This window comes from Photinus pyralis, unplaced genomic scaffold (assembly GCF_008802855.1).
Source record: "Photinus pyralis isolate 1611_PpyrPB1 unplaced genomic scaffold, Ppyr1.3 Ppyr1.4_LG6, whole genome shotgun sequence".
NCBI classification, from domain to species: Eukaryota; Metazoa; Arthropoda; class Insecta; order Coleoptera; family Lampyridae; genus Photinus; species Photinus pyralis.
This window is the reverse complement of record NW_022170663.1, coordinates 28,883,509-28,910,331: the sequence shown is the minus strand read 5'-3', so window position 1 is coordinate 28,910,331 and position 26,823 is coordinate 28,883,509. Positions and strand designations below refer to the sequence as shown.

Sequence of the window (26,823 nt, the reverse complement as noted above, 5' to 3'; positions counted from 1 at the left end):
CACCGCGTGGGAGTTTAATACGTGTATCTTTAAATTTTTATCTGAAAACCATCCACAATATGAGCATAAAAATGTCGAGTTGCCATACAACAATAATAATAAATTGATGGTAAAAATGATTACTTCAATATCAGTAATTCAGTAATCTCTCACTTACAACAGTATGAGAGCTGATGATTTTGTGGTAAATATAATAACTTAACACTTAATTAGGCAAATTGATGAAGAAAATGCAAATATCCACCAAATGGGAGTGTAGGTTTCTGAAATTTTGAGAATATGTTTGTAACCTTTTTTGGCATTTAAAGAACAAACAGAATAATCAAATAAATTATAACATAAGACATCGTCAACCATTCTTGATTAACATATTCCTTATGGAAATAACTGTTCTGTTAGAGAACCCGAAATTATATACATATATTGGGATTAATTTTGGCGAGATATAAACATTAGCAGACTATAAGATTATTTTATGCATATTTAATTTTAATTTGTGCGTTTGAATGAGTGGTATATAAGCTGTTTGCTTTAATTTATTCTAGCAAGGATCCACATTTGTTAATTCCCGATTGATTATCGACGTATTTTACAAATTAAAAGGTTCTTTATGGCCATCTCTACATTGTCCATCAACCGTATCCGTACGTGGTAGAAACGTTAAGGTAAATTTATTCAGCGATTTCTTGTTAGTGATAAAATACAGTGTAATTAAAGACGCCGTAAGTATTGAGTAAATTAAATAAATTTGCTAGAAAATTAGATAAGGAATATAATGGTCATGTAATTTTACTCTATGTGCACATAGCCATAGCCGATTAAACTATAATTTCACGCTGTTTGATTATCGTGTGAATAAACTCACTTAGTAAAATGCTCACCTGTATTATTTCTTAGGCAATTTGTTTATATAGACGTAGGAAAGCGACAATATTTCACAAAATGTTTCCACCATTTCAGTTAATTCAGTTATTAAGAAAAAAGAAAAGGTCAAATTATAGTGTGGGTTGGGATATACTTTGTATTCCAGTTAAAACCCTTAGTAAGTCATTTGATATTGACTTATCCAGAGTGGCCCATTTTAACTGCAATGCACTGTATGCAGAACACTACGCTGTACAGGAACCACACCAAAGCGTGAAACGGGACATTTACAGGGCCGTAGCCAGAAGGGGACAAGAGCGGGTAAATCCCGCTCTGGGGATCTCTTTGCCCGCGCTTGAAAATTGTTTAATATGACACAATGTTCAATGTAGCATTCTCACAAATGATCAAATATTTATTTAAAAAATTCAAAAGAAGAAGAAAACTTCAACCACAAGGAATGTAAGTAGTGCATTAAGCTTCGAGGAATATTAATTCTTCCAAAGTTCCAACTACATTCCGTGGTGCTTATTACATTTTTCGCGCTAGTGATTAAGGGAAGCACGGGAGATGAATTATTGTGCAAATTCAAATGTGACAGATAAGTCATTATTTTCCTCGGAATGTACCTAAGTAATAAGATTGTTAAAGTCTGCTGTCGATATAGCAACCAGTACTCTAATGTAATTGGAGCCTTACATTTGACGTTGTCATGTATATGTCGTAGTCTTTTAGTGAAATCCGTCATTTCACGAAACGCCTAGTCCGAGGCCTAGTCATTTAGTGAAACGCTGAAAATTTGTACGTGTGGGGTAATTTCCCTTCCCCTTCTAGATCGATAAGGATGCCATTTATCGATTTCCAATGGGAACGGAATCCAATCGCTTGGCCCTGGAAAGTACACTGTGCCACAGTTTCATATAAATGACTAGGCGTTTCGTGAAATGACGGATTTCTCTAAAAGACTACGACATATATAACTTATTCTTACAGAGACGAAAGCGCGACAATAAGTATTAACATTGAATAAAATAGTGTTTTTATTCAATGGTATTAACTATTGACACCCCAATTTAACCACTCGAACTCTGAGAGCAGACAAAAAACGGATCAGCAAAATATCGGACACATCACATCAGAAAATTGTTTCACATTGCAGAGGTATACTTGCCCCCGGAAGTACAGATCCTACCTACTATCTACGATTGAAACATACAACACGTGTTCTGATTATATTATAAGTTATAACTATACTACGGCACAATGCCTTAAGTTATTACGCCATCCCATGAAGAAGCTGCACCGCTTAGCTCATACGTCCTAACAGATTATAATACTTTTTCTACAATCGATATCCAAAGTAGGCATTTGCGCTCGTATTTGACAACGCAAACGTCATCTTTTTCGAGAAATGTCACTTTGTCGCTTATAAGCGACAAAATAGAAAAAACGCTCGCTCTCCCAATTATTAACTATAAATCAAATATGCATTGCTCAGAGTATCCAATGACAACGAGTAAATGACATCTGTCATTTGGGCATAAGATTAAAATGATTTGAGTGAACAAATTAAATTTCTAGAAATATGTGAACTGCTCGATTGTAGAAAAAATCTTGTGTGTAATTCGAGCGCAAATTGATTGTCGATTTCAAGAGATTGCCGCGCTCCTTCGTCGCGCGTCAACTGTCTCTTTCAATCGACAATATATCATTTTGCGCTCTTAATACACAAATAGCTATACTCGTTGACTGCTAATAAATTAAAAAAAATATTTAGTGTGACCATTGAATAAAGAATCTGAATTATTATTGAATGGTGTGAGTTAGCAATATTTCTATTCTGATTCACTGCACCCTTTAATCATTTACCTCCTTAAAGGTGTGGTTTACCAAGATATCCGTTGAATGCATCAACTTTTTTATAGTTTCCAGACACCTATACATTTTGATAGAGCAGTGATCATACCTACAAACGCTTAGCATTCAAAAAGTAAGTAATAAAGTTAGGACGTATGAGCGGTAGACCTTGCGTTAGAGGGCGTGATAACTGTAGGCTTTGTGCCGTAGTATAGCTATACTCTGTTTTTTAACTAGGAAGACGGATTTAAAAGTTCCCGCAAAAAATCTTAGTTTCTATTGGCTCGCGCTGCGCCCGTTTTACACCCAGGTAAAATTGCTATTGACATGATTTAACTGTCAAATTTAATCGCGAGTCTCGTCCTTTAACTGTTGCACTTATTTTTGAGTTTTTGTGTGTTCTGAGTCCATTTGCATAAATTTTAACAAAAAAACCAGTTCATTTAAGAACTAAAGTTGATATTTCGCGTCCTAAGTGTACTGGCATTAGTGATGGATTCAAACTCCAAGTACCAGTAAAGCAAGCTTGTCTCCTTTGAAAAAACGTAGTCGCTTCAACTTGGATCATTTTATCAGTCTCCGAGAAGCAGTTTATTATAAACACATAAACAAATGTTGGCTGATACTCCGGATATGAATTTTGGTACGCTTGTGTTAAAGATTGCATCTACCACAGGTAGGTAACGTAAATAATGATATAGATATATATTTGGTTATTAAAGTATGACACATATTTAGGAGTCGCACGATCTACAGTATACCGGATAATTAAAGAATATTGAAGTACTGGGATTGTTACCCCTTCGAAACGTTCCGGTGGTCATAACGCTGTTGCAAATGTGAGCTCTAACGATTGGCGGAATTGTGTGCAACACGTTATTAAGGAAGAAAATAATGTGTGTAGATTGGATGGCCTAATGGATACCCTTATAGAACCATTAATTACTTCATTCGGATCGGAGGACAGTGACAGTTTTAGTGAACTTTCGGAAGACAGTGACTAAATCGCTTATATATAAAGCAGTGAACTGTGCTGTTTACTAATATGAGTATAATTCCATTGTTCTGAATTTGTTCAATAACTTAACATTTGTTGTAAATTGTAATGTGGATTGTGTAGTAATACAACTGATAAAAGATTTAAAACTACAATTCAAAATAATGTTTCAAAGGCCAAAAAAATGTATGCAGGATGATTACCTATTATGAATGTATTACCTATTTATTATAATTCGCTTTTAAAAGTATGATGTATGCATAATTATAAAGGAGTTCCTACTAAATAATAACCCAAAGGAGTGTACCGCCTCCCCCTCATTTCTCTTAATATGTGTTACTTACAGATAAAAGGCGATTTCTAAGACAAAAAGAACCCAACAGGTTTTAATAAAGATTATTCCAAATGTGAAAGAAAATCACATCACGCAACCCACAATACATGTCTGTATAAAATGAGTCTATTATTTTTGTTACTAGATTCTAGTGACATTTCCAGTGTAAATCAGGTTTTTAAATCCGTCTTCCTAGTTAAAAAACAGAGTATAGAAATAATGAAGAACGCGTGTTGCCTGTTCGAATTTGTACCGCGTTAGAGAGTAGGTAGGATTTTTTAAGAATTACAAAGATTTGCAAATAGCATTTAAAATTGTTTGTATTCAAACTTCCCATATTAAACCACGTTAGGTGGAATTTTACTCATTGCTGATTGCTTTTTGATGTGTAGGTACATATATCGTTATAAGAAAATATAATATACCTAAACATGGGACTTGGTCTACCGCCAATTTAATTAATTTGTACCTATTGTGTATTCTGTGTTGTATTTCTTATTTCCATGTGAGATTCGGGGCATTCGGTGCTATATTGTGAAGTGTAAATAACACGGAAACCATTTTATATTTTATAAATTCGAATGGAGAAAGAGTATTATGCATAAATTTTATTGCGAAACGCTATAATTCATTCAGACGAAATGATTCAGATTTATCGTAACCAATCAAGTTCTTTTCCTGTTTTATTGTCGTAGAGTAGTTGTAACGATTAAACGATTATTAACTTCAGTAATTTCACACATTACCAAGCAGCCGTACAAGTGATGACAGCATCGCCAGTGAATTCATTTGATGCAATGTTAAGAACCGCTCCGTGTATTTAATTGGCCGTAATATACACATGTTATTTGTCTGTCGCCGAGGGGAGTCGGTCTTTATATTATGTAAGAGACGCACATCTAAAGTATAATAATCACCTATTTAAATAATACAATTTTTACATGCTGCTGTGTACTCTGTGTCAAAACCAGAGTTTAATGGCATCGTAAATTATGAAACCGCGAATGGAAAATAATATAGAAAGAGAGGGGGAGTAATTATTTGATAGTGCAGACTTTAGCGTACACGGGACGGTAATTTTAATACATAGAAGCTGCGTGGTCCCCACTGGAATTGATTAATTGGACAATTATTAGTTAAGTACTGACGTGTGTGTGTGGTCTTAAATCTTTATGTATTGCAGGTGCTTTGGCTTATATTTTGCGAATAATCGCAAATTATTGCAAAGTGAAGAGGTTTTTAGATCCTTAAAAAATGGTAATATTCCACTAAATAAAATCTGTCCTAATCCGCATCAATTACCGTTGTTTCAAAGGTGTTCATGTAGTAACTTTATCCCCGAGTTACACAGTGGAAAATTCGTATACCAAACACCACAGCAAAATTGCCCAAAACATTTCCGTTTCTGTGAAAATGAATAAAATGCAAATGATCTTATTTTTGAATGTAATGTATACATACATCTAAACAGTTTTAAGTATACTACAATGTATGGACAATTTTGTTGTAGGTAATTTTGGGAATTACTAATTCTTTGGAGAACATAGATCATGCAAAGGTGAAAACACATTCTCTTTGCCAAAAACAAGATGTTTTGGATATTGGAAATAGACACATATCAAAATGCCTGGCGCACATTTTCTGAATTAATATTCAGTAGCAAAGAAAAGTAAATTAAAACTCACCTGCACTTGAATTATAATTTAGCCAGTATCTGAAAACGAAATATCTCGCAAAATCCGCGAATTAAGTACACAATAGTCGCACTCTCATTGCAAGCAATAAGGAACGAGTTCTTATGCAATAAACGATAATTTCAATTGAAAAGAAGTGTGTTGCCGATTGGAATCTTCACGTTGTGTATGTGTCCGAATATCAACAATAACAGGATTTGCTTGACCAACGAACGCAACACGAGTTGAGCGCGCACTGAATCCTTCTACCTCTGAAACTGCTATATGTGGTAGAGCTTTTAGATTTAACTTAACGGTTAAAGCTTTGTCCAATTCAGATTTTCTAGGTGGACATTACTGATTTAGTGGACGGTTACGGTTTATCATTTTATAGTAATCTCCAACCGAACGGTTCGAAGCTTTAAAAATTAATGTATGCCATTTTAATATTTATGTACACGTAAACATTCTATTCCAAAATTATTCCAGCTTTTAAAATTATTATTGCTATTAGTTGTTCGCATCGTTTATAAAATAACACAAATTTAAAGAAATTCATGCATGTCACAATATTTTTCGTAAAACTCTTCCTATGGAATACCAATAAGTACAATAAAAATATTAGTTTATGCAGATTGGTTGCCGGATATGCACATATTACAAAATGTCCTTGATATATTTGTCGTCATTCATTGATTCAATTCAAACGTATGAACTTTATTGTAAACTAGTCGCCAACAAGCAGTAGGTAAGTAAATCATTAAACATAAATCTGTAACGCCCCATTTTAGGCGTACAAAGTCTATTTTGTATGTGGGATCCAGGATGTAATGTGTGATATAAAATTTGGTTATAATATCCCATGATTCCTTTTGTTTTCTCAGCAACAATAAAACAGAACAATCGAATTACACTAAACCAGGGACAGATCTGGATTTACTTACTTACAATAAGATTCGATACCTACATTCTACAACAGTCTAAAAACACATAATTATAACCATTTTTACCACCCGCACCTTTGTAAGGGAGGTATTGCATTGGGATTAAAAATGTCCCCCCCCACTTTTTTACGGAAATACACCTTTTGATGCACCAGTAATCCCAATTAGGCAAAATCTCGATCATGTCGACTAGCCTGTTGGTCTGTCTGTCTTGTACTCTCATTTCCGGCGAAACGGCCGAACCGATTGGAACCAAATTTGGTACAGATATTCTTAGACATAAGAGGAAGAGCTGAAATTTTTAAATGATTTTGAAATCTGTTTAGAAGCGGGTTCGATTAATGAAACAGCAACTGAAATAGAACCGAGTACCTATACGTACATTATTTGATTCACCCGAAGGCACCGAGAACTCAACCTTTGCCATGGATCGATAAGATCGTGTCGGGGTTCTACCATATTCCATTTGTCGGTACCCACTTCCGGACGCCCCCACAGTCATTTAAATGCACCATTCCAAACAAATTTCAATGGGGAAAATTTGATGATTTTTTGAACACAAATCCTCATTACCAGCAATTTCCAACTGTTTCACTCAAATTTTTCATTTATTTTATGGTACATACTTGAACTTGTGTTATGGCAAATGATACTTGCAGATTTGTACAATACCTTTAATGGTATCACTCTAGTGCCGCAATGCGTGATTAGTTGTTATAGTCTTGCACACCAGGTGGTTAGATGACTTCTTAAATAAAAGTTTAGCTAATACCTTCCATTTTATCATTATTCATATTACTGAAGTTATAAATTCATGTTCACGTAACTTTTATAGATTTAGTTAAAGAATTCGTTATCAGATTTCTCAGTTAGTGGCGCATTTTTTATTTGAGCAGTTAATTATAATAACAGTAAAAGGATTCAAAATCTTTCAGTCTACGTCCAAATACGGTACGCGTGTGGCATTTGTTAACTTTATTTTATTGTTGTAGATTTGATTGGTGTTTCAATATGCGTGGATTAACTCGCGTATTTATGATGAAGCTTTTATTCAAGAGTGACATATATTGTGAGATAGTAAAAATGGATGTTCATAATCATAATGACTTCGGCCCACGTCTTACATACCTAATTGCTTCAAATATGTTTTTATAACAAAATACGGACGATGGAAACATTTTTGCGCTGTATTAACAGAAATTTCACATTTAACCTACATAATAAAATAATAGCCTTTGTTAATCAAAATAAACGAACCTTTCATGAAGATGACTCAGTAAGTTGCCGTCGTCACATCCTGTCATTTACCTTAATGATTTTCACTTGCGATTTGTAACACTCTGTATACATTAATAGAGGAGAATAGCCACGACTGAAATGATTAATAAATTTTAAAGTCGTGCATTGAAGTTTTTGAAGATAAAATCTATAACCATCTACATATACAGCTCTATTGAAGACAAATTGTGTGCTTGTCAAGGTATCTATAATCGTAACTTGAAATCACAATAGGTGATACAAATAAAGCTCATTGTAGTTCTGGGTACAATTGAATATTTAAACATCCCAAAGGTAAATATTTACATAGATAAAGAGCAGTCCATTACACGAAAGTTTATAAAATCAAGAGAAACTTTAAATCTGCTATCACATCTCTATAAAGCTCAGGTAAAAAGCACGAGATTCAAAATTTATTGGAATATGCGTTCCAGACTGATACATGTTATTGTTCGTAGCTACCATCTGCAAAATCGCGAACCTCGCCTGAGCTTTAGAAGTCACGTTAAAACCGCCTCGCACCCGAAGAATGTACTGTGTTTATTGTAATTCAAAAGATATTTATCAAATAGTATTTTATATTTGCACATCTTAAGGTTTATACATTCAGGTTAAATTGTACGCTACCGTCTTTCAGTGAAAATATATCCTGTTTACTTTACTAAACATGAAAATGTCCTCTACAATTTTCAGGTACATATTTCTGATGTGTTAAATAAATTACTAAATACAATCATAAGGACTTGTTGAGATTACATAATTGCCAATTGAACGCTCAAACCCGTTGCAGTATTTTGTGATGTGATAATAATATGATTAATTCTATGTTGTATACTATGTTGTCTGTGATTCTTATAATAAAATTGCAGTTTTGAATGATGTAAATGACCCGTGCCCCTTTATAGCCACGCAGAGTTTAGGTCACAATGTTAAAGGGTATAAGGTCGTACCCAACGCGACACGTGCCGCAAACTGTTGCATCTGCAACTGTATATAAATAATGTCTTTTTGTGTTAATTGTAGGGGCCGATGATAATTTAATTTGGGTTCATTTTATCATGTTGACTTCGAAATAAGGTGAGCGACGGTATAAATTCATACTCACAAATTTGATTTTTGTTTGTGGCACTGACTAAAGCGCACCAACTTTTGCGCCTCTCTAGCAATCGCTATGACTATTAAATATTACCATGCAGCTGACACTGAATTTTCTTAAAATTTACGATTTTTAAAAACGGTAAGCGATCTTATTCTTAATTTGAAGTTGCTTATATTAAATAACCACAATCCGTTAACTTTTAAATGAACGAAACAAAGTGTATGTAGGTAAAAGCAAATTTTCTTAAAAATTACGAAATAAATCGGGAATAATGGACATAAATTTCCAACCATGTAACAAGAACAATACACGTAGTAGTCCTTTAAATAAAGAAAACAAACATCGTGCAGGTAGAAAGCAGGAAATCGTAGTTTCGTAGTGTTTTATAGACTCGAACAACGAATTATATCCTCGTGCATCCGAGTATCGGTTCTTTAATTGATTCAGCAAATGCTCCATTAGAGAGCAGTTACGTTTTGTGCGGAGGTCGTTCATGCATCTCTCTCTATATTTTTAATGAACCTAATTGGTAGGTACGCACTAATATCCCAGTCGATAATTATAGGTAAGCGCTTCACCAACATAATGGAGGTAGTTAAGGTATTACATACGCAAGAAATGTGATATGCGAATCGAACTAACCGTATATCACATAATATTTTTTCTTAAAGAATGTTAGCAGTAGTCCTGCTAATACTACATAATTGTAATTAAGTACAAAGAGTAATCGTAAGAATATGCCCGTCCATTGTCATAAAAATTTTAAAGCGACCATAATACTCTCGCCGGTTTTATATAAATGTGTCATAAATTTCCAGTTTCTTTAAAGCTGCGATGCCGAAAGATTTCTTCATATTTCAAGTTAGCTATAAAACGTTGAGAACGTTAGGTAGTTTATATGTTTAGACAACTTAAACAAGAGACTTTGACAGCATAGTCAAGCATAGACAATTAATATGTATACCTCTACTGATTTTGAAGAATTGTAACAAGAGTAGGTACTATGTGTCATCGACGGATTTACTTGAAAATTTCGTGAAGTGTTTTTTTCCGATCTAAATCGCACCATTTTGGGATAGCGTTAAATAAATCTAAATAGGCATTGAATTTTCAAGAGTGCGTGGGAAACAAAAGACGATAATGTCTGTCAAATCTCGATTGTTTTATCTCCGATATTTGATTTAAGGGCAGTTTTTTTAACATTCTTTTAAGTTTAACTGACTCGCTTGAAAATTTTCCATGAAAATTAAGTAACACTTTCATTTAACAGAAGGTAGAAATCTGATTTCGATTTTGCAAACAAGAAGACCTACTGCCTACTTTGCTATATTAAAGATTGATTTTCCGCTATAACTTTTGATCACCAAATTTAGCTTTTGTTAATTCTATATACAAGAAAATAATTATATTAAGAAAATTCGTTTCTTTCAAATTTTATATACTGAAGTTGAGTGCCTGAAATGCCAATTTGCACATATATGGAAATCAATAAAGTAAATTTAAAACATCCTCACAAACATTATTAATCATCCAAGTAAATGAAGTAAACGTAGTAATAAAAACTAGTTAATATAATTGAAATGAATATTTGATCGAGCTCTTTATCAGCGCTTTAATTTAAATTTTAAAGAAAATGTACCCAAGGGCACCGACGTAAACTCTACAAAATGGCGTATGCGACTGTGCGCGGCGAGATAAGATGGCAGCTATACATTACCGACAGTTTTGTCAGAAACGCTCGAACCGGTCAATTTTAGTTTTGAGGGGGACATCCAAATTAAATGATACTATTTACATAACTTCAACCCTGAGAAGGGCCGAATTACACTCCAAAAACTGAAACAACAGATTCGACAGATCAATCGTGCCGTATCTGAAGCCCTTTACAGGATTGAAAAAATTAAGTGCAATCAAGTTGTAGTAGAAAATCTTTAGAAGTACGTGTATTTTGTGAGTAGTTCAAGCTCGAAAATTCCTTTGAACTATCTAACGTTTACTACTCCTTCATTCTTCGGTCCATCTTGCATTATATTGGGTTGGGGCAGCTGCACTAATTTCTAGTTATCTACAAGGAAGGTTTCAAGCTGAATGAAACAGCATCAGATAACGTTGAGGTTAAATGCGGTGTACCTCAGGGCCCAATACTTGGGCATCGCCTGTTTGTTATTTCAATTGTCTCAGAGCTTAAAATCGCAACGAAAATTGACGTGTTCTGGAAAAACGATTGCATTTATTGCCATAAACTCGTGAGAACACAATACTAGCATTATTGTGCTTTTAGTATAAAAGAATCCGCCAAAACCTAAATCTTGTTTGTCCAGTATAGACAATACCATTATTTGACTAAGCAGGTATACTTCAATGGATGAAGGTACAGGTTGTCCGCAGCATAAAAACCCAGTAGCGTGCACCAACTGAAGTTAAAATATTAGAGCTAATTCTTTTTTTTTGCTTCGAGTGTTCCTTTTACATATTTTGCATTTCTTTATAAAAACATTCCACTTCGTGTATTAACCAGGATCAATAAAAATACCTTCACACTTGTGATGTCTTCTCCAAGTAATAAATAAATCAACCTTGAATAAAATTTAGTTGATACAAGTCCTTTATTTCCTACAAATATTTATATTATTTATATTTTAATTTATATCCCAGAATATTTTTAGAAATAAAAATTTTAAAATCGTAAACCCTTGATATCATTTATTACTGTACTTAGTTATAGACTTTTTTTCGTTTCTGCTTTAAACTTTTTTATTCTCTTTTCATGTAACCATAAGATGAAGATGAACCGTATACATTATTCAGAATTTTATCGCACATGTAATAAGTGTAAACGCATTCGTAATAATCTAATAATAATTGATGGAGTCTATTGACAACCAATTATATATAGTTTTGTGGTCTTATTAAATAAAATAAGGAAAGTGTAGCTAACGTTTTTTCTTCAATTTCTTCATAAACTTTGCTCGGTTTCTGTTAAGCTGAACAAATTTGCCTTTTTATAGTAAATGAAATTCTAAAACTAAATCAATAACTGTTTACTTTTTATTATAAAAACAAGGACAAAATTAGAGATTTACAGAAATTAATAACATCAATGCAAATTCGCGTTAAATTGTGTAATAGAATAAATTAGTTACCAGAAAAAATGCTCTAGTGTGTAAAAAAGACACAAAACTCACACTTCATCCCCTTATGTGGGCTAAGCATCCCTTAAAAATTTCACTGGTACATACGGTCGTATGGTACGTTACTTCAAAGATTATTCAATTCTGTAACTAGTTCAAACTTTGATTTCCATTGAAGCAAATTCCACTTTCGCTACGGGCCACGGGGTAGCTACGGCTCCAGCTTGGCTAAATTTCATATATTTCGCGATTTCTAGTGCAACTATGCAGATGTGTAAAGCGCTTTGAATCATAAATGAGAATCAAGGTATGAAATGAAAAGACAACCGTGTAATATATTAAATAATGCGAATTATTAAACAAACGCAATGGAAATAAGAATGAGAACGTCTTGAATAATAGTTTCTGTCATTTTACTAGTCGCCCGATACGAAGAATAAGTGAGAAGGTGTGGGAATAACATTGTTGCATACTAATACTAGATGCAAAATGATGGTACGGTGATGCGGATAATGCACCCATCCCTGGCACGTAGTAAATAATAAAAATATGAACCGGAACGACCGCTTTAATCCGTGTTTAAAACCACATAATACTACTGCCAATATACGCTTGGACAACTACTAACAACACCCTACGGTTTAATAATCGAAATGTCTAGTGCGGATGATTGTTAAGATATAAGTAAATTGCATTAAAATACATAAATTTAATCACATATCTCTATAATAAGTACTCAATTAGTTTATGTTTGTCATGGAATATTTGCCTTAAAATTATGGTTGTAATAGGCAACGCTGTGCCGCATTAAAACAATAAAACGTGATCGAGTAATTCTTGTAATGAGGGTTATTATACCACTTTATCCTTAATATAGCATAACTATAGGGCATTGCCGTAAAAAAGGGGATTTGACTAAATTAGAAGTATCGTCGTCTACACTTGACTTGCACTTTATAAAATAGCTAATTACCCACTAAACAATCATTCTTCGGCAACGGGAATACTTGGACACTAGTTAATAGATTTTAAAGTGCGCTATGAAATGGGATATTCTACCAAGATGTCTGGCGATGATTTACTAACTAGGAGTGGTGTTTGGTTACCTATATTTGCAATAATTACGAAAAAAGTACGATTGATTGATGCGACTACTTCCACTTCTTTTTTATATACTGCACAGAAGTCATTAAATGAATTGAGTAATGAAAGACCGCAAGTACTTTCACTGGTATATAAAACATCTTCACTATTTTTATTATAGCATTTACTAATTACAGGAAAATCCATTAGTTTTCTTCAACAGTTCTTATTATAAACAAAGAAAATGTTGACTTTAATTATACCACTTAATACCACTGACTATTAATACAGTAATTATCCTTACGGGAGAGTATTACAGTCATGACGTTGTGATAAATAAAAGCCTCTTTAATTTATGTGTCTATAAAGCGGGGATATGAAAACTAAGATGCAATAAATTTATGCATAACAGGCTAAGTAAAAAAAAGTTCGTTCGTTACAGACCAAACGCTTTTCTATTTCAGGCAGATAAGAAAAGTGATATTCACGTTAAAAGCTAAGGGTTACGGACGCAAACACACCCCACGTTGTGTAAAAAATTTCGTCCTTAAGAAATAATTAATATTACACTCATCGTCAAACTTAACTGTAAGTAGATAAAAGCAGGCCAAATGCTTTCGCTCGATAATCTTGATACGAATCATGTCAGATGGACGTACGTAAGACATTTGTAACGTACAACGATCCCGTCGAGAAGATTGAAGTATTAATCATGGGTTACTGATACGTTCCAACTTGAGATCAAACTCTTCTTTCGACAGGAAGATACTATCGGTTAATCTATACAAACGTCTACTGGTTATCATAAAAGCCATAAAGGATGCTATCAATATTTTAAACTGAGAATGCTAAGATAAATAATTAAATGGCTACCCTTGTCGGTTAATGTGAGGGCGAGTTCGTTAAAAAATATAAAAAAGTACATACCTCAGTAACGTCAACTCTTCTGAACCTTCATAAAATACATTTCGAGATTATGGCAGGATTTTACGATGCGTTGCAAAAATCAGCTGCAACAAAAACACAATTAAATTGATTTTACTATAATCGTTGGTGGTTTAATCAATGACGGTTTCATTAATTCTGCCAGAAATTAGCTATAATTGTAATTGCGTTTACGGAAAAAATGTACGTTCACGTATGTGAAATGCGTTGCTAGCACCAACTAAATTACATACCTATATTAAGAGTGATTATAGATATTTTTGTGGATATTAAATACCAAAGGGACGAACGTGCATTCAAAAAATAGATCATAGCCTTTGAATTGGATGCATAGAAAATTGATTGCGAAACCATCGAGTACATGGTCTTCATTGATAGCCATAAATAAAGACTAACCTTTAATTTCAGAATTCTAAAAAATTAAATTTCTAAAAAAACTATCCGTGAACAAATGATTACCTTTTACGGTGATGTACAATTCGGGTGGTGGAAGCAACTTCGTTGTGGTCTAGGATCCATCAACAAGATGATCCAAAATCACAGGAGACAGAGAATTGAAAAGATGAGAAGAAGTTTCAGTTATTGCAAGGAAAGCACACATATCAGAGGTCACAGTTTTGAAAATTTTTCACGAAGAATTGGGGATGAGGGAAGTATTACGACATGGATTGCTAGGCTTCTCGCACAGAACAAAAACTTGTGACGCAAAAAATGTGCTAGTGAAATTTGAAAGCTTTAAAACGGATTGTGCAACGAAACAAGAATCGATGCCGATAAGCGCATAATGGATCCTCACTACAAAAAAGTGAAAATGCAGTGGCCCCTCGTAGATGGATGCCTGTATTTAAAAAAGGAATACAGACGTTTTTATGAAAATAGCCACGACAAATACACATTCTGAAGGTATGTTGATTCCAGTTATTGCAAAATAGGATAGAAAAAAGCATAATGACGAGCCCAACCTCGGTAATAAAATAAAAAAGGCAATAACAAACAGTAGCTAATAAATATCGGTTGTAAAAAGCGGCCATTTTTATCTTTTTAATCGCCAGTGCCATTGTACTGCGTAACTTGATTTACGATATCAAATTAATAAACTTCTATACCTACGTAAACGATATTGGAAATGTGACGTCGATAATAATTACAACCGGTATTATAATGAATTATTGTGGGAAGTATAAATTTGGATAACGAGAAAGTAAAATTTAGACACATCATTTTACATTAAAGGAAATACATGTTTATTAATTTGTAGCCTTTTTACATGTAGGCATTAGGCCGAGAAAGACGGTCTCGCGCTAGACAGTTCAACAGCTCATACAATAATTGCAATTACATGCTCTATGCTCATTATGCTTTTAATTACTAACTGACGGCTATTATTTACAGCATTAAAAGTAGAATAGAAATTGAATAGTTTTAATTTTGAAAGCGTTGCCGAGAAAACTATTGATTTTGTATTGTAAGTAATTTAAAATTATTTGTCTAAGTATGCTTTCATTTTAACACGGGCTGTATAATTTGTAATTTTAATAAAAATCAAAAATTGCAAAATCATGCTCAGTTCGATAGTTTAATGGACTGTTTACCCTCGGGTGTCTCCAGTTATCTATATTAAAATTATTATATGCGCCCCCGTCGAAACAAAATTACCAAAATATCCACAAAGTAAAATTTAGACGGTTTGGTTATGAATTAACTTCCAAATTTGATATTTGGAGATGCTCTATGTCAATGGGGTTTTGCATATTATAATTGTAAAGCGAGGATAGCTGTGGATGCAGGGGTAAATGCAAAAACTAAAATTCAATTTCATGATTATTTATATTTTACTTACAGTAAAAGGAACTTAATACTGCAATTTTATTAATTTTTAGTGCCACAGATTATTTTCAATTACAATTTTTTTTCTGTTATCAGTACTCGGTTGAGCTATATCCCACATTAATCGAAGAAGAAAAATCACTTATATTGATGTAAATTGTAAATATATTGCTTGCAGACTGCAGAGAGCAAACAATGGAACGCAAAAAAATTGATTGAAATATAATTTTAGAAATAAACGGCCTACGAACACGTTTTCAAAAAATAACGATTCGCTTAAAGTCGCTATAGAAACGGAACTCACGAATGAGCGATAATAATTACATGACTCCGTATATGCGTGTACTACCAAGTATGTTATTTAAAAAGCAATTGTATGAATTCTGAAATCCTTAAAGCACGCCACCATTATTACGATTCGTTCATATTCCATACTTAATATAAGAAAAAGAAGAAAATCTATTTCAAACCTTTCGTAACAGGATACACAGGTGGCGCATAATTAAATAAGAGTTAAATACCTACGTTTTTTTGTGGTACTTCATAAAATATGTTTTGGTTGAAAGAAACGGCATTTTAATATTCATAGGCCATAACTCTTTGTTTACTACTGTTTTTGTATAACTACTTGAACTTCTTTTTAAATTACTTCTCATATGATGTCTTTCAATTATTAGCTCTTTTACTTCTCTATTCTATGTAAAATTCATATAAAAATTTAGTAGTCTCCGAAAAGCTATTAATTTCGTGACTATTTGACCGTTTAACACACTCTAGAACTTTATAGTTTTCTGTTCAATGATTTAATTTAACGTTAGAGATCAATTATGTATCTGTTATGTATACTTTTCGAACACTGCCAGCAAGTACTGTTGATAATAACTCTGGAAGTCTGTACTCAAATAAATCAACACGTGCACTTGAATTTGTGCAGATTTCTCAAATTACAGTTAGGCACGCTTTGCGAGAACTAAAAACTAGAAGATGCAGAGACATTTACGCACCGAACCGAACGCAAAATTTATGGAAAGTAACATTAGCTTACTGGTAAACATACTGTTATTAATTTGATTATTTCGTCGGGGGTTCTTCCCGAAGAATTAAAAACTCGATGAATATCCTAATTTTTCTAAAAAAAAAAGATCTGCTTTATAGACGATTATAGTTTATTATCTTGAACGATTTGTGAAGGCGGTGTACACGGTCGCTCTGAATTTATTTTACGAATTAAATCGAAACTTGACGCAAATTACGAATGTTCAGCCAATTAACCAAAAAATTCGTCCACAAACATGAAAGTTAGCACTGCGCATGCACAACCTATTCTTAGCGCATAGAATTTTTAATCACAAGAATCGGCAAAAATGTTAAATTATGGTACATTAGAAAAATTGATTTTTTGCTATAACTTTTTTTAGTAATGAAACGCAGAAAAAATTCCTTCCTTGGTGCAATATCGAACCAAATAGCGATAAAAGTAGAACAATAGCTCTTAAGATAAAGACCTAGGAGCTATACATATACAGTCGAAGGGACGGACAGACGAACGGGGAAATGGCCACAATAGCCGTTTTTTAATTTTTGTGGAAATGCGCTAGAAATAGTATAAAAACACGTGTTACAATGCTTTATGTATTGTTGTATGTAGTTTTATTACAGTAGGTTGCATTGTAACAGTTGTCTTTCAATACACTTATATTACAATCACCGTGAGAAATGTGTGAAATTCATTTATATTGTATGTGTTGGTTTTTAAAATTAATTCGTAACCAGGCCATCCAAATGTTATTTTGTGAGTATTTCTGCATAGATCATTGTATGGCCTTTAAAATGATATGTCACTCACTCGATGGGGAATGCATCTTATAATTTTAAAAATACGCATTTATATGCACATCGATGCAGAAAAATTAATGCACTACGCGAATCGTGACTAGAAGTTACCCTTACTCATCTTCCGATTCTAGCACTGATAATAGTTGTTAAGTCGTTGCACTATTGCAGAATTTCATGACTCATATGTGGTGGTACGTGAATTTGAGTCTCTTTTGTTTCTTCGTCCCCACACCGACCACTATATTAATTAAATGTTGTAAATAGTATTTCAATACAAGAAATTGGACAGCGTCCAAGCCACATGCCGAAAGAACTTGTCCTCTATAACTTATCTTTGGGGCATAATTAGTCTTTAATTACTATATAATAGTTAATAGCCATCGCAAGCTTCCAAAGCCATTTGGCGTACAGTTCCAATATCTATATATCACGTTCGGCTCTGTAGAAAATAGCATCATATTTAATACCACGCAAACACCAAACTAACGGTTTTTCGAATCTAAACAAAAACGAAAAGCAATTACAGTTGCTCAGTTTTCTCAGACGAATGCAATCACATAATTTGCAAATACGGGCAATGCTTTTCCGACTACGATCGCACCTTTACAACTCGGTAAATGTCACGAATCGAGCCAGGCGTGATTGTTGCGGGAAAAATGTAACTTAGAAACAGGAAAAAAAATCTACCACGAACCATAACTGTAGGTTTCTTGTCAGATTGTTCTCCTGTAATTAGACATTGTTTTAAGCTTGCACTAAATCTGTAATTATTTCTTGTCGTGATCTAATCATATAAAAAATGTATAGGAGCGCTTATTAATTAATTTAAAACTGGCGTTTTTCTTCCACAGTGTCACAGCAAAAAAACCCATTTAATTTAATGGCCTTTATAAATAAATACACTGTTAAATTCACGATAATGGCAAATATTAAAGACGATTATTGAGCTTATACATCGGCAGCGTACCAAGATTTGTTGAATGTCAATTTAGTGATACTACCGTTTACCTTTTGCAATTTTATTATCTATAAACCTTTGCATTTTTTACATTATAGATGATGTACTTGCAATTTACTCTTTTCTTATTATGTATATGTTTTGCCCAACCCATGCGTGACTAGCGAGTATGGCTATAATAATAAATAAAAGTTGTGAATTTACTGCGCTTAACAGGATGTCCAATAATCATGTAAAAACTAATAAATTCTTAAAAAAATTCGCTTTAGTGTTTTCTAGCTGATTAACACTTCTGATACCAATGCAACCCATATTGTCGCCCTGTTTTACTATACAGGGTGTTACACGACCGTTCGAAAAAAAAAAATCGGGTTGTAGAGGGCATCAAAACAAGCACTTTTTCCAAATAAACCGAGGGTCCAACGTGGTTCGTTTGGGAGCCACCCCCCAAAGAGTGTTGAAATCTGCATTTCTTCTTTAATTTTTTTCTCAGCAACCATAAGAGTTACAAAGTCGGGTGGCATGTCTTTGAATAGGTTTTTGGGTATGCTCTTTCCGATTTTGCAATTTTTTTTTTCAAAATTCCTACCCCTAAAGGGCGCACCCCTAAACTAGGGTGCAAAAAAAATTCTGATTTCGACGAAATTTGGTATCTGGGGGTTTTTAACATGAAAATCACGAATCTGAAATTAGTTTTTGAAAATTCGAAAAAAAAAGTTCCACTGCAATTCTTGGCGGGACAACGAAAATAGAGATAATGCCACGAAATTTGTTGTGTACATACTAAACGAGTTAAGGAACAAAACTGTCGAACAGTTTTTTAAAATAACTTTTCAAACAAAAGTTATACTCATTTGAATGTTGGTCCTTCGGGTCGCGAAGTGTCCCAAGCCTACTAGTAAGCCCTAATTTCGCATGTGTTGGTTGACAATGTCGCAAAAACAAAAGATTAACGGTTTGAGTCGATATTTTGTTATTTGGAATTAATTCGGTCATTAAATGATTAAAAAATTCGATGTATCGATTAAAACACCTACCAAGGTACATAAAAGCGCTGATCGATTGTTTATTATCTAAATAAGGTAGGGGAAAAGTTTTATTCAGTTGAAGATAATCTTAAAGGTCACGGTTCATTTTTTCTAGAAAACATTTGGCAGTTCTGAAAAGAACTTTTTTTGTTTTTAGTGATCAGTAACGGACTTCACTTCTTCCAAAAATGAAGCGATATGCTTATGCAACATTTTCAAAAATGCCACCGCCAGCAGCCACGCACAATCTGCATCTCCTTTTGTTCTTTTGTTTTTGCGACATTGTCAACCAACACATGCGAAATTATGGCTTACTAGTAGGCTTGGGACACTTCGCGACCCGAAGGACCAACATTCAAATGAGTATAACTTTTGTTTGAAAAGTTATTTTAAAAAACTGTTCGACAGTTTTGTTCCTTAACTCGTTTAGTATGTACACAACAAATTTCGTGGAATTATCTCTATTTTCGTTGTCCCGCCAAGAATTGCAGTGGAACTTTTTTTTTCGAATTTTCAAAAACTAATTTCAGATTCGTGATTTTCATGTTTAAAAAACCCCAGATACCAAATTTCGTCGAAATCAGAATTTTTTTTTGCACCCTAGTTTAGGGGTGCGCCCTTTAGGGGTAGGAATTTTGAAAAAAAATTGCAAAATCGGAAAGAGCATACCCAAAAACCTATTCAAAGACATGCCACCCGACTTTGTAACTCTTATGGTTGCTGAGAAAAAAATTAAAGAAGAAATGCAGATTTAAACACTCTTTGGGGGGTGGCTCCCAAACGAAACACGTTGGACCCTCGGTTTATTTGGAAAAAGTGCTTGTTTTGATGCCCTCTACAACCCGATTTTTTTTTTCGAACGGTCGTGTAACACCCTGTATAGATTTTTAGATTTAAAAAAAGTACCTACTAGCACGTGCGTCGTGCATGTGCTACAAGGAAGATGAATCGTCAAAAGAGGGAAGATATCGTAAGTAAGAAAGTTTAATAATAATAATGTCTTTTATTAGTTACACATCTTGCACAAAATGTATAACAGAATAAAATAAAAATTATATAAATAAATAAAAATTATAATCTCTTGTTGATCATTTTTTCGATTAGCTTGCACATGGTACATGTCAAGGAGATTGACCTGTAGGATTCGGCGTTTTACTTTTTTATAGGAATGATGATCGATTCTCACCATTTTGATGGGAACTTTTTCGTTACCCAGATTATGTTATATATTTCCAGCAGTTTTAGTAAACTATTTTGTGATAGATTTTTGAGAAAAATAAAAGGGATATTATCAGGTCCTGCAGTGGAGTTTTTTTAGGTGGAAAGAGCATGTAGTAGTTCTTGCAGTGAGAAGGGAGTGTTGAGGAGATCAGAATCATTTAAATTAGTTTCAGTGGAAGAAAGGGATGGGTTGTCAGGTAAGGGTTGTCTTAGCTTGTTCATGAGTTTATTAACTGACTTTTGATAAAAGAGATCACCGAAGATATCAAATGCCTTCATAAACAAGTGCAAACTTTACGGTTCACAAATGGTGCGAAAAGGGCACTGTGAATATTGAATCGATTAGACTCAACTTCTGGCATTGCATATTATATGGCTAAAGCTATGCGCATATTGAATTTAATGCAATTTGGTTTATAACTGACGGAGATGTCAAAAGGGCCTTCCTTATTTGTGGGCGTAACGAATTCGACAATTCACAGCAAATGAAAAATTCGAGTTACTGAAAAAACAATTGTGCGATTAATAAAATAATTCCTAGGGAAGTTTTTTTTCACAAATTGCTTCTTTTTATCATTACAAACGGCTCCATAAAAATTTGAAGACAGAATTGGAATCTCTAGTCAAAGGTCGTCGTTTTAAAGTATCGTGCAAAACCGTACAAAAATGACGGGGTGTTTCCGAAAGTAAAGATAATGTCCCAAATACATCCAGGCACATTATTAACATTCGATAAGAAAATTTTTTTTTCGGGTCGATCTGAGACAATTTTTTTTTCGGGGCTCAAAAATCGACTGCGCCAAAATTTCTCGAGAAAACACTTTTTCTTATTAATTTTGGTGCGTAGAATCCAAAATAATTCGTACTTTTTCGATCAGACTACTCAATCAAAAGTTATGGACTAGAAACCAATTTCGAAAAAAAATTCAAAGGGCTGTAACTTTTGAACTAGGAGCCCAATCTTGGAACTGTTTGAAATTATGGATTCTACGGGCCACATTCTATAAGAAAATTTTTTTCCGGGTCGATCTGAGACAATTTTTTTTTCGGGGCTCAAAAAAAGGCAGTCCTTCCTTTTTTACCAAAAAACGATTGCACCAAAATTTCTCGGGAAAACACCTTTTCTTATTAATTTTGGTGCGTTGAATCCAAAACAATTCGTACTTTTTCGATCGGACTTCTCAATCAAAAGTTATGGACTAGAAACCAATTTCGAAAGAAAATTCAAAGGGCTGTAACTTTTGAACTAGTAGCCCAATCTTAGAACTGTTTGAAATTATGGATTCTACAGGCCACATTCTATAAGGAAATTTTTTTTCCGGATCGATCTGAGACAATTTTTTTTTCGAGGCTCAAAAAAAGGCAGTGTATAACCTTCCTTTTTTTACCAAAAATCGACTGCACCAAAATTTCTCGGGAAAACACTTTTTCTTATTAATTTTGGTGAGTAGAATCCAAAACAATTCGTACCTTTTCGATCGGACTTCTCAATCAAAAGTTATGGACCAAAAGAATGAATAGCAGTGGTACAATTACACTTCCTTGTGCGATGCCCATGGTAGTATAGAGTGTACTTGATTCCCTTATGACTGCTTCTCACCTTACACCTATACAAACAGATGTGGGATTAAATTATAGCAAATTTGGTCTGCTTTGAAAACTTATTGAACCGTTATTGGCGAAAAACTGGTCCTTCAGGGTTAAAATCGTCAAAATCTGAAAAGAAAACGAAAATTCCTCGGTTTTTAGTATATTTGACTATGTTGCGTTCGCCGCTCGATGTCGAAAACTTGAATTATACATTGGGTTAACAACATAAGCAATCCCACAAAAAATCAGAACTACCGGATTTGACGCATGGTCTGATGTATATAGTTACTGGACTATATAATAGATAATGAAAAACGTTTTTAATCAGTGTGAGACCTCGTTAAAATGTATCATCCTTTTACGAAAAACAGTTGTCTTTCGAACCAAAAAAACGGGACTATTTTTGCGCACTGACTACTTAAAATGGAATCCTTAATAAAATTAGTAGGGCTTGATTATGGTCTGAAGTCAGCATATAGATAGCTTATAATTATTTATAACATCTCTCATTTTCATCAATTACTGGAATTCTACTGCTATATAAATATATTATAAATTAATTTTTAAATTTAGATAACAGAATACAAGCAACATAGCTACTACTTTTTACAGTTACCTAATGCAACAATAAAATAAGGCTGATCCTGATTCTGTGTATAAAATATGGATTAAGTTGCAATAGTTTCTTATTGCTGAAATATCGCCCGCAACGAAAGAACTAATGATGACGCTAGTAGGTACTTTAAGTAAGGTGTACCCAATAATAACATAATTATGTTAGATTATACTCTGTTTACGTTGTGGGATAACTAGCAGAACTATTACCTATTGAAAGTTTAATTTTCACTGCTGCTTGGCAAATAATTAATAAAGCAAAAGCAATGACAAATGAAGGTACCGGTTGTAGACCCTAATAAGCGCACCTTTACTTTCAATATATCTTGGCATAATATTTCACACTCTGGACGGTGGTCATCTGTTTCTAAATTCCCGAGGGACGCCCGGGATTAGCCGCCAGGAAATGGACGTATTAAATTTCCGGTAGTTTGCATCACCTGCCTGAGATGCAGGAAGGCTCACAAATGAGCTCAGATTACGGAATAATATATTAGGGCACTTAGATCTATCTTTTTCAAACAATCGGGATCTGAACAAGGTTTAAATGTCAAATATAAGATCTGCAAACTTAGTCAAGAATGTACCGACTAAATACTAAAACACTGAAGATTTCTTACATTAGGATATAGCTAGAGTCATGTTTGTTTTGTGTTGTTTTTAGACTAATCATAGGAAAATGCAACCAACCTTAATTTAAATATTTATTTTATTTAAATTGAAGAGAAGCTTACTAATAACTATAAAACTATTGAAAATGCTAAAAAGGGTAATGGCGTGTACATCACAGTTTTATAGCTTAGCTTTGCGCAAATCTTCACTTACGTGCCTGTCTGCCACTTTATACTACCGGACATTATAGTTTATCCTAAGGAATGTGTGCGAGTGAAAACATTCATTGCACATTTACTTTTAACTTCGAACGCAACGATTTAAAATTGAATTTATTCCATTAATAATTTACATCCAACATTGTACCTACAAACGATTAAAAAAGTCAGTGTTAATGGCAGTCGCCAAATAGAGACTTTAGGCAAGTTAATAAGTACCTCCTACGCGTCGTTTCTAAAGGATATTTAACTATTGCAAGCATTCTTTCACATGTTTTATCTGCCATTTTGATTTGTTAACGAATGTTTGAAGTCTGTACGTACAATATAATATATGTATACGTTTGTCTTTGAAAAGAGAAAATTGTGTTAGCACTTGACAAAGAAAATAAAACCAGGATGCAATCCATATGATGTTACTTCGCACAATCTTTTTCGTCTTTAACGGCTTGTATTTCTACTACCTACTAATTTTGCCACAAAAAGATTCCGATGTCTTCACCAAAACTAAACCTGCCATAATCTTTCATTAATTACAGAAATTATCATAAACTTAATATTGCAAGAAATATGATGTAATTAATTCAGAGATATTTTTCTCCAATTAAACATGTTACTATAAATGAATGCAAAGAAAGAACAACACAAACTTCGTACGAAAGAAAGGGATGGCGGTGTAATTGTTACGAAATGTTCAGATTATAAAAGGAAACGTTCAAAATTTAACAGTTAATTCTGAAAAAAATGTCAAGGAAGATATGAGATATACACCATGGTGTGTATACCTAAAATTAAAATTTATATGTCACACTAAATTAATTCAGATAGTATCCGTTATTCGATTAAATTTCTAATCTACTATTCGAATAATCTGTAAATTTCTTGTTTTTTTCCTTATAATAAAAATGTTTGATAAATTTTAATAGTCGAAAGGAAATTTGATAAAACATTAGTAAAATAATCCTTATTTGAGCCAAAACCCATAAAATACGGATTGGTCACAAAGTGACTATTTACATGCTGTTTTATGTATTTTACAACTGTTTCTTTTAAAATCAATTTGCTATTGGTTAAGCGATGCTCCCTATAGGCATTTTGCACAAGTAGAGGGAGCGCGGGGAAACATTTTTAAGCTTGTAGTACCTAATTTTTATTACACACTGGCAATATAAATTAGATTGTATCAATTTTTCCTTCTCTCTTTGCACTTTGGTACAGGTACAGCGATCCTGCAAAACACTATTTAATGTAGGTATTTCAATCCCTACAGAAAAAATATATAAAGTACTAATTCTACAGGTAGTGTTCAAAAGAAAAAGGATTCTTGGAAGAAGGTTCGAATTAACCCTGAGAACTAGTTAGTTTAAGTCGAGGTTTAAGTATAGTTGACGTCCGTATAGATTCCTTGAAATAATTATTTCCTGTAGTTTATAAATTAAATCAGGAAACGATGACTGGGAGTACAACAAATCTTGGTCCATTTAATCAGTACATACAGACGGAAAACAATTATATTCATTAAAAGTTGAAAAAGTCCAAAAAACGATGATCGTAGTAGCCACCTAATTCAAACTAGGAAGCTAATATTTCATATTCTATGCGTAGTAAAGGCATTACGTATTACGTCGAACATTTTTTGTGTACAACTTTAAAAGAATTATACAACGGCGTAGTTTAAAAGTTCTCAACAAAGACTCTTGATTATTATCGTATTAGTATAACTTTAGCATTGATACGAATCTCATTAGACATGCAGAGTCATCGCTCATTGAATTGTAAATTGTTACTGTAAGCCTCACAAGTTGTAGAATATTGGAACCCTCCAGTTAAGGTATTTTTATGATTCCCTTTTGCCAATTTTACTGTTTAATTTCTATTTATTTTGCCCAAAAAGTGTGGAAAACTCAAAAAAATAATACGAGCAGTAATTTTAATCCAACCATCAGAAAATTACGGATTTTCGCAAACCAAAAGAAAGAATCTAACCTAATATTCACATGAAAAATAGGCAAAATACAATTGAACTCACCAATTTTCCAACTTTTTCACATCACAAAATTTTTTCTGAGATTTAAAATAAAATATCTGCACTTAATTTAGATAAAATTTTATCATAACCTAACTAGTTAATTGTTTATCTCGTATAGTTGGAAAACACTTTATGCACTATTTTATTGGGAGTCAGTTCGGAACCACTTGCCCACACATTCTACTGGCATACCACAACAACAACAAGTAGAAACCTACCGGTTATGTCGACAGTGGCAGTTTTCAGTAGTTCGACCGAAACGACGCATAGATTTCATCGAACTGATATTATAACTTGGTAGAAGAGGGCGGCACTAGTTTAATTCTTATCACTATATCTTGGATTCCTGTTTACCAATCGATAATTTTGATGATGCGTAGATATTACGCACTAACTATGTCAGTTTTGTTTCAAAATTTAATTTCGTTATTTCACTTTGATATACATTTTTTGTAATTTTTATATTGGTCAGTTTTCTTTTACAAAATAAATCGAACGTACCTAAATTTTTTTTTATATCATAAAACAAAAAAAAATTCTGGCATGCGCTGTTTATGCAAGGATAGTACGGGTTACAAGAAAAAGAATACGCTGATGAAAGCATCGAAATGACTCGATTTTATAACAAAAATGTTGGAAATTGTGGCGTAAGTGTGAATAAAGAGATTAGTGATTGAATTGAAA

At 33.4% G+C, this 26,823-nt stretch overlaps 1 protein-coding gene across 3 annotated transcripts in view; it reads right to left on the bottom strand.

Moving 5' to 3' along the window:
• The window catches only part of LOC116173588 (protein N-terminal asparagine amidohydrolase), a 40,283-nt gene extending 14,000 nt beyond the window's left edge, over nt 1–26,283 (bottom strand). Inside the window, exons 1-2 of one of the 3 annotated variants that reach the window (XM_031491200.1) lie at nt 26,140–26,283; nt 14,188–14,270 (exon numbers count right to left, since the gene is read on the bottom strand). The gene's annotated coding sequence lies outside the window, so the exon portion shown is untranslated. Of the gene's footprint in view, nt 1–5,737; nt 5,987–14,187; nt 14,271–26,139 lie in introns of those variants that run through there. The other 2 variants (XM_031491202.1, XM_031491201.1) reach the window with 2 other exon arrangements.
• Between the last annotated feature and the right edge of the window lie 540 nt (nt 26,284–26,823).